Source organism: Schistocerca cancellata, chromosome 3 (genome assembly GCF_023864275.1).
Source record: "Schistocerca cancellata isolate TAMUIC-IGC-003103 chromosome 3, iqSchCanc2.1, whole genome shotgun sequence".
Taxonomy (NCBI): domain Eukaryota; kingdom Metazoa; phylum Arthropoda; class Insecta; order Orthoptera; family Acrididae; genus Schistocerca; species Schistocerca cancellata.
The window spans coordinates 363,565,265-363,580,144 of record NC_064628.1 but is presented as its reverse complement, the minus strand read 5'-3'; the positions used below and the strand labels follow the sequence as shown (position 1 = coordinate 363,580,144).

The following is a 14,880-nucleotide window of genomic DNA, read 5'->3' as shown; positions in this document are numbered from 1 at the left end:
CAGGACAGTGCATGACCACATGTTGCTGCACGAGCACGTGCCTTCTTGGTGTCAGAGGATGTTAGTATTTTGCCCTAAACCGCCAGATCACCAGACTTGTCACCAATTGAAAATGTGAAGGCTATGGTGGAACGACGAGTGCAGTGCTGTAACCCAGTACAAACCAACACAGATGAAGTCTGGAACCGGGTGAATGCAGCATCGACGGCTATACCACAGAACGTGATTCGCACCCTATACGTGTCGATGATGATGACGTTTGGTTTGTGGGGCGCTCAACTGCGCGGTCATCAGCACCCGTAGAGATTCTTAATCTGTACACAGTCCAATCTAGCCACTTTCACGAATGATGACGGAATGAGGAGGACAACACGAACACCCAGTCCCCTGGCAGAGAAAATCCCCAACCCGACCGGGAATCGAACCCGGGACCCCGTGATCCAGAGGTAGCAACGCTAGCCTCTAGACCACGAGCTGCGGACTTATACGTGTCGATGTCATCACGCGTGTAACAAGTTATCAGGTCCCATGGTGGACGCAGTGCCTACTATTCAACAGGATACATGCTGAACTGTAGTGACTGAAACGCTAATCATTTCTGCGGGAGATGGTAATTTACATGTCCAATGAATATGAACGGCCTATCTCTAATCTTTCAAAGTGTTCTGTTTTTTATCTGAACATGAATGCTGCATTGACAATGCCTATCTGTTTACGCGAATGGACAGTGATTCTCGTGGTTAGAACCGAACTGTTCTGCACGTAACTGAGTTGTACGAACTAATGTACTTTGAATTTATTGTCTGGTGCGAAACTTAATGAGCTTTGGCACACGTTAAAAAAAATGACAGGAGACTTTTTAACTGACGTATGGCACTGTTTTCGACAAAACTGTGTATTTGCTATCGCGATTGCTAAAAGCGGGCGGACTGTAACTTCGCGATCGGCGGCTAAAAGCTCGCAGTATACTGTTCTGAAGCTTTGTACGGGACGATAGAACAAAAACGTGTGTGTGAAGAACGTTGTCATAGTGCACATACGAACGTGGATTTACACAGCATCAACTACGTGTCATTGGCCCGTAACCGAAGGAATGATACGGATGATCATGTTACCGCCTGGAGACTCATAATCCAAGAAAGAGGACGAATCCATTGCAATTTCATGGCTGATGAACCTACAGTAATTACGCCGCCAGCATCACCCAGCCGCCGCTGACGTCACAACGCATCGTTTATCAAAAGATAACCTGCAACGACAAGCACTAAAAACATCTCACGTTGTTCCAGTTTTAATTTCTTTGCCTTTTTTGACGAACTTTTCGCGGTGTTTGCGTTCCTAAAAAATAAATGGAATTTCTGTAATGTGCGTTCAGAATCAGTGTTTAAATTGTTGATTTCACCCTTAGTAGCAATTATCACTATTTAAGCTCTCTATAGTATTCATTTATTTTATTGTAGTTGTTATTTCACGTGTTTTACGTATTCTTTTGGAGGGGTGAGTATGAACAGTGTTTAGTGTTTTTTAACAGGCGCATTTGCGTTTGTTTGTGTGTGTGTGTGTGTGTGTGTGTGTGTGTGTGTGTGTATCAGCCCGAGTAAGCTGTGGCACCCGCCATTAAATTCTGAGCGCTGACCAATCACAATTATGTGGCTCGTCCGCCATTGATGCAAGGCACTCTATAGTTGGAAATTTAGAATCTGACAGCTGTCAAATACGTAAACTGTGGTTATATAACAATATGACGACTGTCACGACATACTCACGAGCAAGTGCAAGTTTATTTGCCTCTTATAGTTACAGCTGAACAGTATTATCGCCATTTACTAATTTATTTATTCATTCATTTATGGGAATTTTTGTGTTTCATGTTCTTTTGATGTTTGGTACCAGACTGTGATGTAATTACTTTCCTTAAGTTAGGAAGTAAAACGAGTTATTTGGAGTTTAAATAATCTAAATACACGCTGAAAATTACGCAAAGTAGATCTCTGATTTCTGAAAGTATTTGTATGGAGCGTAGGCATGTATGGAAGTGAAACATGGACGATAAATAGTTTGGACAAGAAGAGGATAGAAGCTTTCGAAATGTGGTGCTACAGAAGAATGCTGAAGATTAGATGGGTAGATCACATAACTAATGAGGAGGTATTGAATAGAACTGAGGAGAAGAGGAGTTTGTGGCACAACTTGACAAGAAGAAGGGACCGGTTGGTAGGACATGTTCTGAGGCATCAAGGGACCACTAAATTAGCATTGGAGGGCAGCGTGGAGGGTAAAAATCGTAGAGGGAGACCAAGAGATGAATACACTAAGCAGATTCAGAAGGATGTAGGCTGCAGTAGGTACTGGGAGATGAAGAAGCTTGCACAGGATAGGGTAGAATGAAGAGCTGCATCAAACCAGTCTCAGGACTGAAGACAATAACAACAACAGATCTCTGAGAACCGATTTCTTTACATATGGCTCGGTTTGTGTCAGGACTAGATAACACAGCAACGTGTGCCCAAATTTCTTAGCACTACTAAGTCATTTTCTTCATATCCGGACCACTTTTTCCTGCACGGGCATTGTAGTCCGTCACAGATCACTTGCTGTTGTGCTTTTAGTGGGAGGAGAAGCCTCCGATCTCCACGTTCGGTCGTTCGGTGATCAGGCATGGTCGTCCAACACCTTGTCACCTACTCGTAATTCCACCGTCCTCCAACCACTTTCCTACAAATTTCATGACCAGCTTCACTTTTCCGAGATGTTCGTTCTCAGAAGGTGGGCTATAAGTATCTTGTATCAGTGGATCTCCCCATTTGCAGCCCGTATCATCGCTAGAATGTTTTCCCATTTGTCTCTGCTCCGCTTGTACGAGTATATCTTGAACAATCGTGACCGAAATGAATCTTGTTTTTACCGCCGCGCTAGATAGTCAATGAATGTCAGCGGCGTTAACTTAGAAGGACTGTGCAAGCAGATTTCAAAATTTACTGTTGTTGTCCTTAGATTTTAATGTACCGACACCGATGCCCGACATGGTAGCAGTGTAACAAGTGTTAACTACGAAGAACGTACCTGTAATTCTATACGCCTACCACCGTGGGGCGTGTGGCGAGTTGCCAGGTTGGGAAGAACAGCCGTGTGAGGATTGCGGGTAAGCCTGCGTTTAATACCGCAGGTATCAAGTCAACAGTAACACTACCGCAGCTGACCTTTCAACTTAATACTTTGCACTGGAGCAAGACAGGATGTTTTCGAAGACGGCCGGTGAGAGAGCTGTAAGCCAGTCAATGACAGTTCATGGCTCTATAATTAGGCGGCCGTGCAGACAGCTGCCAAATTTTCAACGTGTGTGAGCATTTCGCTGTCAGGCGCCACGTCCATGCCTCGTCTGAAAACATCTGCACTACGTTACGGAAAACTCGGTTCCTCTAATTGCAGTTGCTGTCATACTATTGGATTTTAAAATCTTAATGGCTTTCCATCATCTGAAAATAATATACATTTCCATGCTGTGGATAACTGTTTTCTTTATTTACATACGCAGCGTATTTTACACAGGACGTAATTACGAACGTCCAGAACACATATGTTCGGGCTTATCAGAACACACATGCTACCATTGAGACGGCACATCAGCGGATATCCTCCATTAATGGTTGAGCAGGTGTCAGTGATCGGTTGAAAGGGCTCCTTCCCTACCTGGCCGATTTACTGATCCTGTTTACCTTTGTTTCCTGCGATACAAGATAATCGACTATTTAGATGATGTTACTTATGGTGAAACGATGTGTAAGCGGTAGGGAAAATGGGGCCAGAACCGTGTAAAAGGGCACAACTGGGCTGTGCTATTTTCTAGACTGAAGCACGCTGCAAACTATTCTAGTGACATGTACACTATGTGATCAAAAGTATCCGGACATACCCAAACACTTTTTTCCTGTTAAATGCATGACCTAGGGTGCCGTCAGCCCTTCTCTTGACCAAGACGTCGAGGAAAGGTAATTTACCCTCCATTTCAGTCTCCATAGCGAATTTGATGTTGGGATGTATGGAGTTTAGATGTGTAAGGAAATCACCCTAGGTCATGGGGTGTATCGGAAGACAACGCACACTGATCTGTATTTGCACGCAGACCGCTGCCACCACCCTTCACAGAGGAATGGGGTACTTAAAACTCTAGTACATAGAGCGCGCACTATCTCTGACGCAGAGAGTCTACCACAGGAATTGGAACATCTGAGAACTGCATTTCCAAAAAATGGGTACTCAGAGTGGCAGATTCAACGTGCTCTCCGCCCAACCACTGCAGCACAATCTGTGGAGATGGATGAAATCACGAGGGAGGAGGTAGGCACTGTGTTTATTCCATATAGAGGCGCACTCTCTGGGAAAATCGCCCGCATTTTGAAGAAACACCGGGTCGGAACTGTGTTTTGTCCTCCGAATAAAACTCGTGCACTGGTGGGGAGCGCCAAAGATGACCTCGGTTTGAGGAAGGCCGGCGTGTACCAGATTCCGTGTCAATGTGGCAAGTCGCATATTGGTCAGACGCTGCGTATCGTCGAGGATCGATGCCGTGAACATCAGAGGCACACCCGACTGATGCATCCGAGCAAGTCGGCGGTCGCTGAACATTGTTTGTCGGAAAATCACGCTATGGAGTACGAACGCACGAGGATTCTGGTACAGACGTCGAGATACTGGGACAGCGTTGTTAGAGAGGCCATCGAAATTCGCACCAATGACGACCTCATAAACCGTGACTGTGGCTATAATTTTAGCAAGGCTTGGGAACCAGCGATTGGGTTAATCAAGAGTAAATCGAGCAAACGTATAGTTGTGACGGTCACGGCGGACAGAGCCATCACACCGACGTCATCTCAGACGACGTCGCAATCTGTTCCACCGCACGACCGTGGCGCGGGGCGCGGACGGCAGGGGGAGCGCGCCGCGGGCGGAGGGTATTTAAATCGGCCGCCGCCGCGACCGAACCCAGTTCCCCCTGGGCAGCCATAGCGTACGGATCTCCGTGCCGGCACGTTCACAGGAGCTCAGTCTGTCAGTTCACCTGATGATGGCGACATGTTTGATCGCCGAAATATTGTGCCCGTTGGACACTGTAGACTGGTAGTACACCCGTGGATATTTTGATTATCAAATACGCCGGGAGAAACTCAAGAATCACTCCATAAAAGTTGTTAACCGGAAATATGGTCTTTGAGCGGAACGGGATGCGGCATAATGGTATAGTGCGCAAGTAAATTTCAAACCATCTCTTTCTTTTTTTGTTCCTTGCATTTCCAGATGTTGTGAACATACATTAGGAAAAATAATAGACAGCAGTCGGAAATTAAATCGATGGAAATGGCAGTTTGAGCCGTTGTATCGTATAAAATGAGAGTTTTAAAAGTATATCAGGATTTAAACTATCCAAATCAACGTTGGAAAGATACGGTCGTAAAGCTAAGAATAATGCTAACTACAGAGTTGAAAAGATGGTAAATTTAAAAATATTTTCGCTGCAGCACAAAATGACGAGCTGGTAGCGTACCTGAAACCAATGGAGAGCAGACTTTTTTGTCCAACAACGAAACATCTCATTGTCAGGTGATAAGCTTTTCTATCTGGGCAGGACTAGGTTATATGATTTATTACTATGCATCTTGTTGTCTAGTCTCAAGCCAGAAAATACATCTGGTGCACGAGCAGTGGGATTCATCAAAGTAACAGTAGCAGTTACACAGTATTAAGTATTACAAATAATTGTACATTTTTCAAAATGACATTGAAATATTTTCTTATTGTTAACGATTTTTTTGAAGATTCCATGTACCGTAGTGTACACTATTCATTAAACAACGTTGTCTTAGTTTTGAGATTATTATAATTTCAATATTTACGCAGTTGTTTCATAAGAAATTGTGTTTCTCCATTCTGTCCCTTGGGTATTGTAGAACGGGAAATATGTAAGTATTTCTTTGAAAAATGAAAAAAATACATAATACACAGTTTTAACGAGATTAAAGTAAAGTACATAAGGTGATTTTTTATACATTTAAGAATTGTTTTCTTGTGCTCCTTTATTGTACAAAAATTGTTAAACATTAAGTATTCCGTTCCGCCCGAGTTCCCTTACATTCATGACGGTTCGCAGGCACACATTCATGTCGCTATTCAAGAATACGTAGCAACCATCTTCGGCAAGTGTATGGCTCGTGGTTCGCCAATACCGTGACTTCCCAACATCCCCCGATTTGAACCCGTCGGATTTTTATAAGTGGTGCTATTTAAAAACTTTGGCGTATTCCTTCCCTCCTGTTCGCGCGATGAACTCCGGGAAAACACTGCAGATGGTTGTCGGTGCATATCTGGGATTTCTGAACAAGTACGGACATCGATAAGGAGACCAGATGAATCCTGCCTTCACATGAACGGTGGCCATGCGGAACGTTTGTTGCAGTGTGTGTGTCCTCAAGCGCATATCTGCAGTCTGAATCCTCTGGGGCACTGTTATAAGATGTTCACGAATTCAGACATCACACTTCGTGTAGCGAAAACATTATTATTGTTATGATTATTTGCTTGTTCCATTATCATCCACTTGTCAGTTTCGTTTGTACTTACAACAGCCAAACACCATGTATATGCAGAAGAAAATTTAATAAAATTTTATAGAGGTTGTTTACGATGATGATGACGATGGTAACGAAGGCTGAAGTAATGAAGACGACGACGACAACAACGATAGGTTTGTTTGGACTCTTGACACCTGGGTCTTGAGTACCCATGCAAAAGCTTAACGAGATAAATATGGTTTAAAAAACCTGATGGATCTTATCGTCGAAAACAGACGACAGATCCACATTTATTTTTACGGCTGCGCTGTTGCCAGAACGTAACGTACATTCTGTTAAAATGCGACCTACGGTAAATTCCTACGCCACAAGCACCACAGACTGGTTCCGCACGCTGACTGACTTTCCGATTCGAGGGCGAGTCAAGGTAATTTCGACCCTTCGGATGTATTGGCAGGACTCTTTGTGACAGTGTGACCCTAACCTTGCAGTTTAACGCGTTTTTTTCCTTTAATAACGACTGACTGGTTGGTCTATAAGTTGTTCCGCTTTCAAAATGGAGGAGGTTCACCCGTATACGAACGAAATTAATGCTGACAACAAACTACTAGAAATTATTCAGGCCAGTTTTTTATGATAGGAGACTCCCACAGTATTTAAATATTCAACACAGAGTAATTTAATTACATTCGATTTGTTATCTTATTTATTCGTTCCATTAATGTACTATTTTGCAGTAAGACATAGTAATGATCCATCGTGTGTGGTTTCGATATGATTAGTCATACAGACTTAAGAAACACTTCGACCCATATTGTTGAAGAAAAGTAATTTACTGCCCCATCGATATCATGCTCATTTAGACTATGGTTATTAATGCAGTAGAGTGGCTTTCACGAGTAAGGGACTTCTGTTACACGTCCGCTCTTCTCTGGATTCCCTAGATGGGTTAAGGCAGATTTAATGGTTCCTTTGGGCACGACAGTACCTAATCTTTTTCTTGCCCGACCACGCTGCAGAAGTTTCGGTGAGAAATCCTTAAACATCCTCCATACGGTCCCGATCTCTCCACATGCGTTTCCAACATTTTTTGAGCCCTGAAGAGAGACATTCGTGCCACCCAGAGTGGCCGAGCGATTTGAGGCGCCATGTTACGGATTGCGCGGCCCCTCCCGTCGGTGGTCCGAGTCTTCCTTCGGGCATGGGTGTGTGTGTTGTTCGTAGCATAAGTTAGTTTAATTAGTGTGTAAGTCTACGTACCGATGTCCTCAGAAGTTTGGTACCTTAGGAATTCACAGACATTTGAACATTTTAGAGACATTCATGGCCTTCGATTTGCTTCGGAAGTAGAGTTACGCGCCTGGGAACAATCACGTTTTCACATGTAACCGCAGACTTTAGCCACGAAGGCAGTCACCGTCTCGTCCCAAAGTGGGATAAATGTATTAACAGTTGCAGCGATTGCTTTTGAAAATATAAACAGTTTACTTTTTTCCACGTGTCTCATTTTCATTTGACTGCCCCTTATATGCAAGTGGAGTAGGAATCATTCTAGCGACGATCCGGGCCGCAGCCCACTAACATGAGCGACTTCAAAAAGGAGGGAAGATTAGAGTTGAACCGTCTGTCCACAGGGAGGTGATCACAGAAGAAAGTTGAGACTCTGATTACGAAATGATAATGAAGGAAACTGGTTATGCCGTTTTCAAAAGGAACCATCCTGGAATTGTCTAGGGTGATATAGGCAAATCACGAAGTACCTAAATCTCGATGGCCGGATAGGGACTTTAACCGACGTGCTCCAGCATGCGAGTCCATTGTGCTAGCCGTTGCGCCACCGCGTCGCGTTCGGTAAAAGCGACTTTAGCAAATAAGAGTATTTTATGGCCCGAAACACGCGAAAGAGCACCTCTGTAACGGCGAACCCGTCGGCTGGTCGCGTGCTATTATCGTGAGCATCCGTGGAAAGTGGTTGAAGGTCAGTGAAACCACGAATAGGCGACAAGTTGTTGGACACCCAAGCGGCATCACAGAACTTGAAGGTCGGAAGATTGTCCACCCTCTCAAGCAGGATAGACGGCGATGTATAGCACATCTGACGACATGGTACGTACGGCGCTGGTACAGGCACAAGTGTTTCGGAACATACCGTTCAGCAAACATTCTTGAATATGGGCCTTCGCAACAATAACTACATGTCACCATGATGACACAATGACATCGCCAATTACAGTAGCTACGGGATCAAAGAAATTGGACCCTGGATCAATGGCAACGTGCCGTCTGGTCGGATAAATCCCGGTTCTTGTTCCACCAGGACGATGGTGGTCTCTGGATACACTGTCATCCAGGAGAGCAGCCGTACCGCGCTACGGAAGCTGGCGGTTGGGGGAGGGAGGGGGTAGTATTATGCTATGAGGTACATTCAGCTGAGTTGTTATGGGACTTGCGGTAGTAACCGAAGGCGCCATAAGAGTTGTGGACTCTGTGAGCATTGTTGCGGACACCTGCATGGATTATGTCTTCCCCGGCGGTGATGGCATTTTCCAGAAGCATAACGGTCGGTCAACCAAGGCCAGAATCGTGTTGCATTGATTTGAAGAGCGTGATAGTAAACTCTCTTTGATATCTTGGACACTAAACTTGCCTGATCTAAACTCTATGGAACGTAGAATCGCTGCTTTAATGTGTTCCAAAGGTGGACTAACATACTTTCAAGATGCTGGTCGTAGTGTTTTGGCTCATCATTGTAAGCAGACATAAATAGCTGAAACTGTATATCTTCACAGACTTACCAATATATGCGGAAAAACCGGAACACCGTCCAGCCAAAAGTTAATCAAGTAAAACATGATACAGCAGATATTGGTATATTAGACACAGCAAAAGACGATGGTATTGCCCACGAGGTATTTATCATACTTTCACAATTATTTAACAGCGCCTAACATCTAACGAATGTAATTTACGCTCTAGGCAATAAAAACGACTCACCACAAGGGAATTATCCGAATGGGAAGGAAATCGGTTGACGTAATGTACACGTACAAACATAAGGTTTCAGAAAAAATTGATGATTTCTTCAAGACAACGAGCTTCACAATTTGGGCAAGTCAATAACCCACTGGTCCATCTCTGGCCCTTAAGCAAGCTCTTATTCTGCTTGGAATTGGTTGATAGAGTAGTTGGATATCCTTGTGCGAGATATCGTACCAAATTCTGTGCAGCTGGTGCGTTAGATTGTCAAAATCCCAAGCTGGTTGCATGGCCCTGCCAATAATGCTCCAAACGTTCTCAGTGGGGTAGAGATCCGGCGACCTTGCTGGCCAGTAGGATTTGGTAAGCACGAAGAGAAACAGTAGAAACTCTCCCTGTGTCCAGGCGGGAATTGTCTCGCTCGAAATGTAAGCCCAGGATGGCTTGCCATATAGGGCAACACAATGGGGAGTAGAATATCGTGGACGTACCACTGGGCTGTAAGGGTGCTGCGGATGACAACCAAAGGGACCCCTGCTAGGAAAAGAAATGGCACCCCAGACCATGGTTGTCAGTCTGTATGTTGGACGACTGTCAGTTGGTATCCCACTGATGTTTGAGACCTCTCCAGAGAGGTGTTCGCTGGTCACTGGGGCTTAGTTCGAAGCGGGACTTATCGCTGAATACAATTCTACTCCAGTCAGTGTGATTCCAGGCCGAAGATGTATCTGGAGACACCCCAGAGAGAGATGTGATTCCAAGCTGACTGTCGCCCAACATACGGCCTGACAACCAGGAGTGATGGTCTGGTGTGCCATTTCATTTCAAGCAGGACCTCTTTCGTTGTCTTGCTCATCAACTTTGCTCATCTCTGTTCTGCGTTTTGTTTCCCTTCATGAAACCCATCCTAGACGTGTATTTCAGCAGGATAGTATCACCCCGCACACGGCGAGAGTTTCTACGCTTGTCTTCGTACTTGCCAAACAAACTGCCTTGTCCAGAAAAGTCAACGGTTCTCTCCCCAACTGAGAACTTCCGGAGCTTTATGGACAGGTACCTCCAACGAGCTCGAGACTTCGACGATCTAACGCCCCAGTTGGACAGAACTGGCACGATATGCGTCAGGAGAACATTCAGAAACTCCCTCAATCAACGCCAAGCCGAATATTTGCTTCCATAAGGGCCAAAGGTCGACAACGCGTTATTGAGTTGCTCAATTTTTGGAGCTCTGTCTGTAGTGTATTTGCAGATCCTAAAAAGCACCGGCCTTAAGAGTTCCCTCAACGGAAAAGTATAAGTAGAGCAATATCTCTGGTATGAGCGCTATTAGGAATAAAATAAAAGGTCAGAAGGAAAATCAGTTTCTCCACGTACCCCAGGCGGCAACCAGCAACTGTGTTGCACTTGGCGTGCTCATTACACAAATTGCGTGTTCTTTGCAGGGAGAGTTCTTTGCGTTACCTGCACCAGTAAAACTTTCAGTGGGCGACCGTAAACGCTTCGGCCCAGAAACGAGTTGGGGATAGCATAGCAGGCGGCGGACGCTTTCCGTCGGCCTTTACGGCCTCCGTTCGCATGACCGGCGGTTGTTACCCCGCATCCAGGCCAACACCTCGCTACGTTTCTCGGACCGGCGGCGCAACTGGAGCCGCTTACGAATTTACGCTCTCCCAGGAAGAACAGCGAAGTGTTTGTTCTTATTCTTTAAGTTCCACATTAATGGCGTCATATACTTTAATGTGGAAACTTTCATAGCAGCCCTCCTCTACTGAAACGCTGCACTTCTCAAAATATATACCAGCTATAGCGGCCCCTCTTGCTATCAGCAGCTGGGAGTCTTCATGGCAGAGGGCGCACGCTCTGTGCCTCTAACGAACTTCCTCAGAATCAGGCAGTGCTGTATTTTGTTCCAGTTCAGTGGTCTACGGTTCGTCAAAGCCCCACAGACCCAAAAGAATGAAGCTGTAATACGACTCCAACTGCAGGAAGGTACGAGAGGCGTTCATTAAACAATGCAACATATTTTCTTTCTGGAAACACGTTGGTTTTATTCAGAATTCCACTACATCATATTAGTCCCATTCTTTTAGCTGCAAAACCCTATTTTCCAACGTAAGCTCCGTTCAAAGCGACAGCCTTACTCCACATTACTGCGAGTGTCTACCGAGATGGATGGTGCAGCGGCTAGCATACTGGACTTGGATTCGGGAGGACAACGGTTCGAACCCGAGTCGGGCCATCCTAATTTTGGTTTTCCGTGATTTCGCTAAATCGGTTCAGGTAAATGCCAGGATGGTTCCTTCGAGAAGGACACTATTTTGTATCCCGCCTGAATAGGCGGTGCGTGGGTCTGGTCCTGTGAACTGCTTCAGTAACATAGGCCGAGATTGAAGGAAGCGAGTAGGAGCAGGAGAGGTGAAGCACTTCGGTATTGCAGGTAACTTTAACACTTTTAATAGAGTCAAAAAACACAACTAAATATCAGATGCATACATAACTTTGGCTAGGATGAGGACATAGATGTGAAGCCATAGTCCATGTCTAATCCTGTGAAGTTAGGATGGTTTTTCTATATAATTTCAAAACTAATAAATACTGGTTGCTGTCCAAACTTTAACTGAACGTAACTAATACAAAGTCTCAATAGCAAGCTTGACCACTCGGTAGTAGAATCGATATGGTTCAAATCGCTTTGAGCACTATGGGACTTAACATCTGAGGTCATCAGTCCCCTAGAACTTAGAACTACTTGAACCTAACTAATCTAAGGACATCACACACATCTATGCCGGAGGCAGGATTCGAACCTGCGACCGTAGCACTCGCGCGGTTCCGGACTGAAGCGTCTAGAACCGCTCGGCCACAACGGCCGGCCAGAAGCGATATTGCCAGGCCGTCTGCTCTTGACGAAATTGGCAGAAATCAAGACGGCACTCGCTGAGCTCCACAGCGTCGGCCAGGGGGCGATGTAGTCGGCGTAGTTAGTCTTCTCTCGTAGTGCCAACTTACGAGAGCGTGCACTACGTTGTGGCATCGTAACTATCGACGCTACACACTGCCACTTGCCTTCTCGATTCTCTAATCAGAGTTTGTGTTCCGTCTCTAATGACCTCGTTGTCGACGGGCCGTTAAACACTAATCTCCTCCTCCTCCTCTTTCTGCTCCTCCTGGGAGAGCATATATGTTCGCAGCGTACCTCTCCACTGGTCGACGTATGATCCAACGTCTTGTTACATCAATTACCGCCCCATCATCCACGTACTGCTTCATTGGACCAAACAGATGGAAATCAGAAGGTGCGACATCCGGGCTGTAGGTTAGATGAGGAAGCCAGTGGGAACACACCTTTTAGTATACAACTGGTGAAAGAACGTCTCAGCACTACCAACATTTGCGTCCATTTGTGCAGCGAGGTGTTTGGTTGTGATCTGTCGATCGTCACTAACGAGAGTGTCCGCACGTTCCAACATTGCAGGAGTCTGACAGGTTTGCACGAGAATTGTTACGATGATGAGGACGCCTCGCCCAACGATTCACCTTGCTTTTGTTCACTGCCAAATATCTGTAGACATTCTGCAAGCGCCTGTAATTATCTGCCGTAATCAGGTGTTCCATCAAAAGAAACTCGACGACAGCTCTCTACTTGGAACTCACCTCCGTTACAGACGCCATTTTGAAGGGTACGTATAGCGCCGGCACAGTCCGCCCCCGGTAGCTAAGTGGTCAGCGTGACAGACTGTCAATCCTAAGGGCCCGGGTTCGATTCCCGGCTGGGTCGGAGATTTTCTCCGCTCAGGGACTGGGTGTTGTGTTGTCCTAATCATCATCGTTTCATCCCCATCGACGCGCAAGTCGCCGAAGTGGCGTCAAATCGAAAGACTTGCACCAGGCGAACGATCTACCCGACGGGAGGCCTTCGTCACACGACGTTATTTTAGCGCCGCCACCGATGGGAACTTTGTGAAACTATAGGGGTTGAAGCAGGAATTATATATGTTATATCCTAGCCAGTAATGCCAACCGAGCCCGCTGCCAAAAGGTTGGCAGCATCAAAGTCCGGACGCCGTCCGCATAAGCAGCGCCAGCGATACAGGAAATCGCCGCAAGTCTGCGCGCGCCACCGCTGGCTTCTGGCTTCTTAAGCGCTGGAGTCGCGAGCGCTAGGACAGTTCTGTATTCGCCGCTCAGTTGTATACTCGCCACTGATTTGTGTACTTGCTAGTCAGTTGTGTGTTCATCGCAGCAGAGTTGTTGTTTGTCGTCAGCCGACGCTGACCTAGCCGCTCCGACTCGAACTAGACAGATTTTTGTAGACACGGAGTTCACTACTGTGTTTCTGTATCTTCGTTAATAAAGATAAGTATCGACTTTTATTTAATCAGAGTGTTTGGGTTTTCATCTTTCTGTTCACTGTTCCAGCGGACCGGTCGGCCCGCTATTAAAAGTGTGGCGGTGACTTCGTAAGCCGTTTCTACAGCGAAGTGTTTGTCGCTACGAACGCCGCCACAAAAATATACGATGTCCCACAACAAATTCCGCACTTTTTCAAGCGAAATTTCCCGACAAAAAAACTGTTACATTAGTTATTGAATACCCAGCGTAGAATGACGATAACGAGATTATGTGAGAAATAACGCCATAATAAGTTGTTCACTGGTTATTTGGGCTATGCTGACGGGTTATGAAGAAGATATTAGAAAGTCAATGAAAAGAAAGGACATGGGTTTACTAGCCTTTCTGGACAAAGAAGTGTCTAGTTGATATGGAAGACAAGATCCACTGGGGAACTAGGTACTTCAGAAAGTAAGTTACACATGCCGTCCAGTGCTAAGATCATTGCGCAAGAAAATTGGCGTATTGTCGGAACGGATCAAATGTACCGTGTGTTCTGCATACACAGTTCGGCTGCGCTGCGGATAACAAGTGCATCACAAATGGTTCAGATGGCTCTGAGCACTATGGGACTTAATTGCTGAGGTCATCAGTCCCCTAGAACTTAGATCTCCTTAAATCTAACTAATCTAAGGACATCACACACATCCATGCCCGAGGCACGATTCGAACCTGCGACCGTAGCGGTCGCGCGGTTCCAGACTGTAGCGCCTAGAACCGCTCGGCCACTCCGGCCGGCAGTGCATCACAGTATGCAAGCGAAATGGCGCGGTAAGTGGAAAAGTATACCAAGTTTGAAGAACGCGGAGCAGCACGATTCTTATGGGCAACATGTGTAAATTGTAGATTCAACGTGCAACTCTGGTGTTATATTGATCAAATACATCTTCGTGTTGAGACGCACTGAACTGGTTCAAATAAGGACATCACACACATCCATGCCCGA

At 45.7% G+C, this 14,880-nt stretch overlaps 1 protein-coding gene across 1 annotated transcript in view; it reads right to left on the bottom strand.

The window, feature by feature from the left end:
- The window catches only part of LOC126175053 (serine/threonine-protein phosphatase rdgC), a 1,927,531-nt gene that overhangs the window by 1,716,921 nt on the left and 195,730 nt on the right, over positions 1–14,880 (bottom strand). The gene's annotated exons all lie outside the window — the stretch shown is intronic.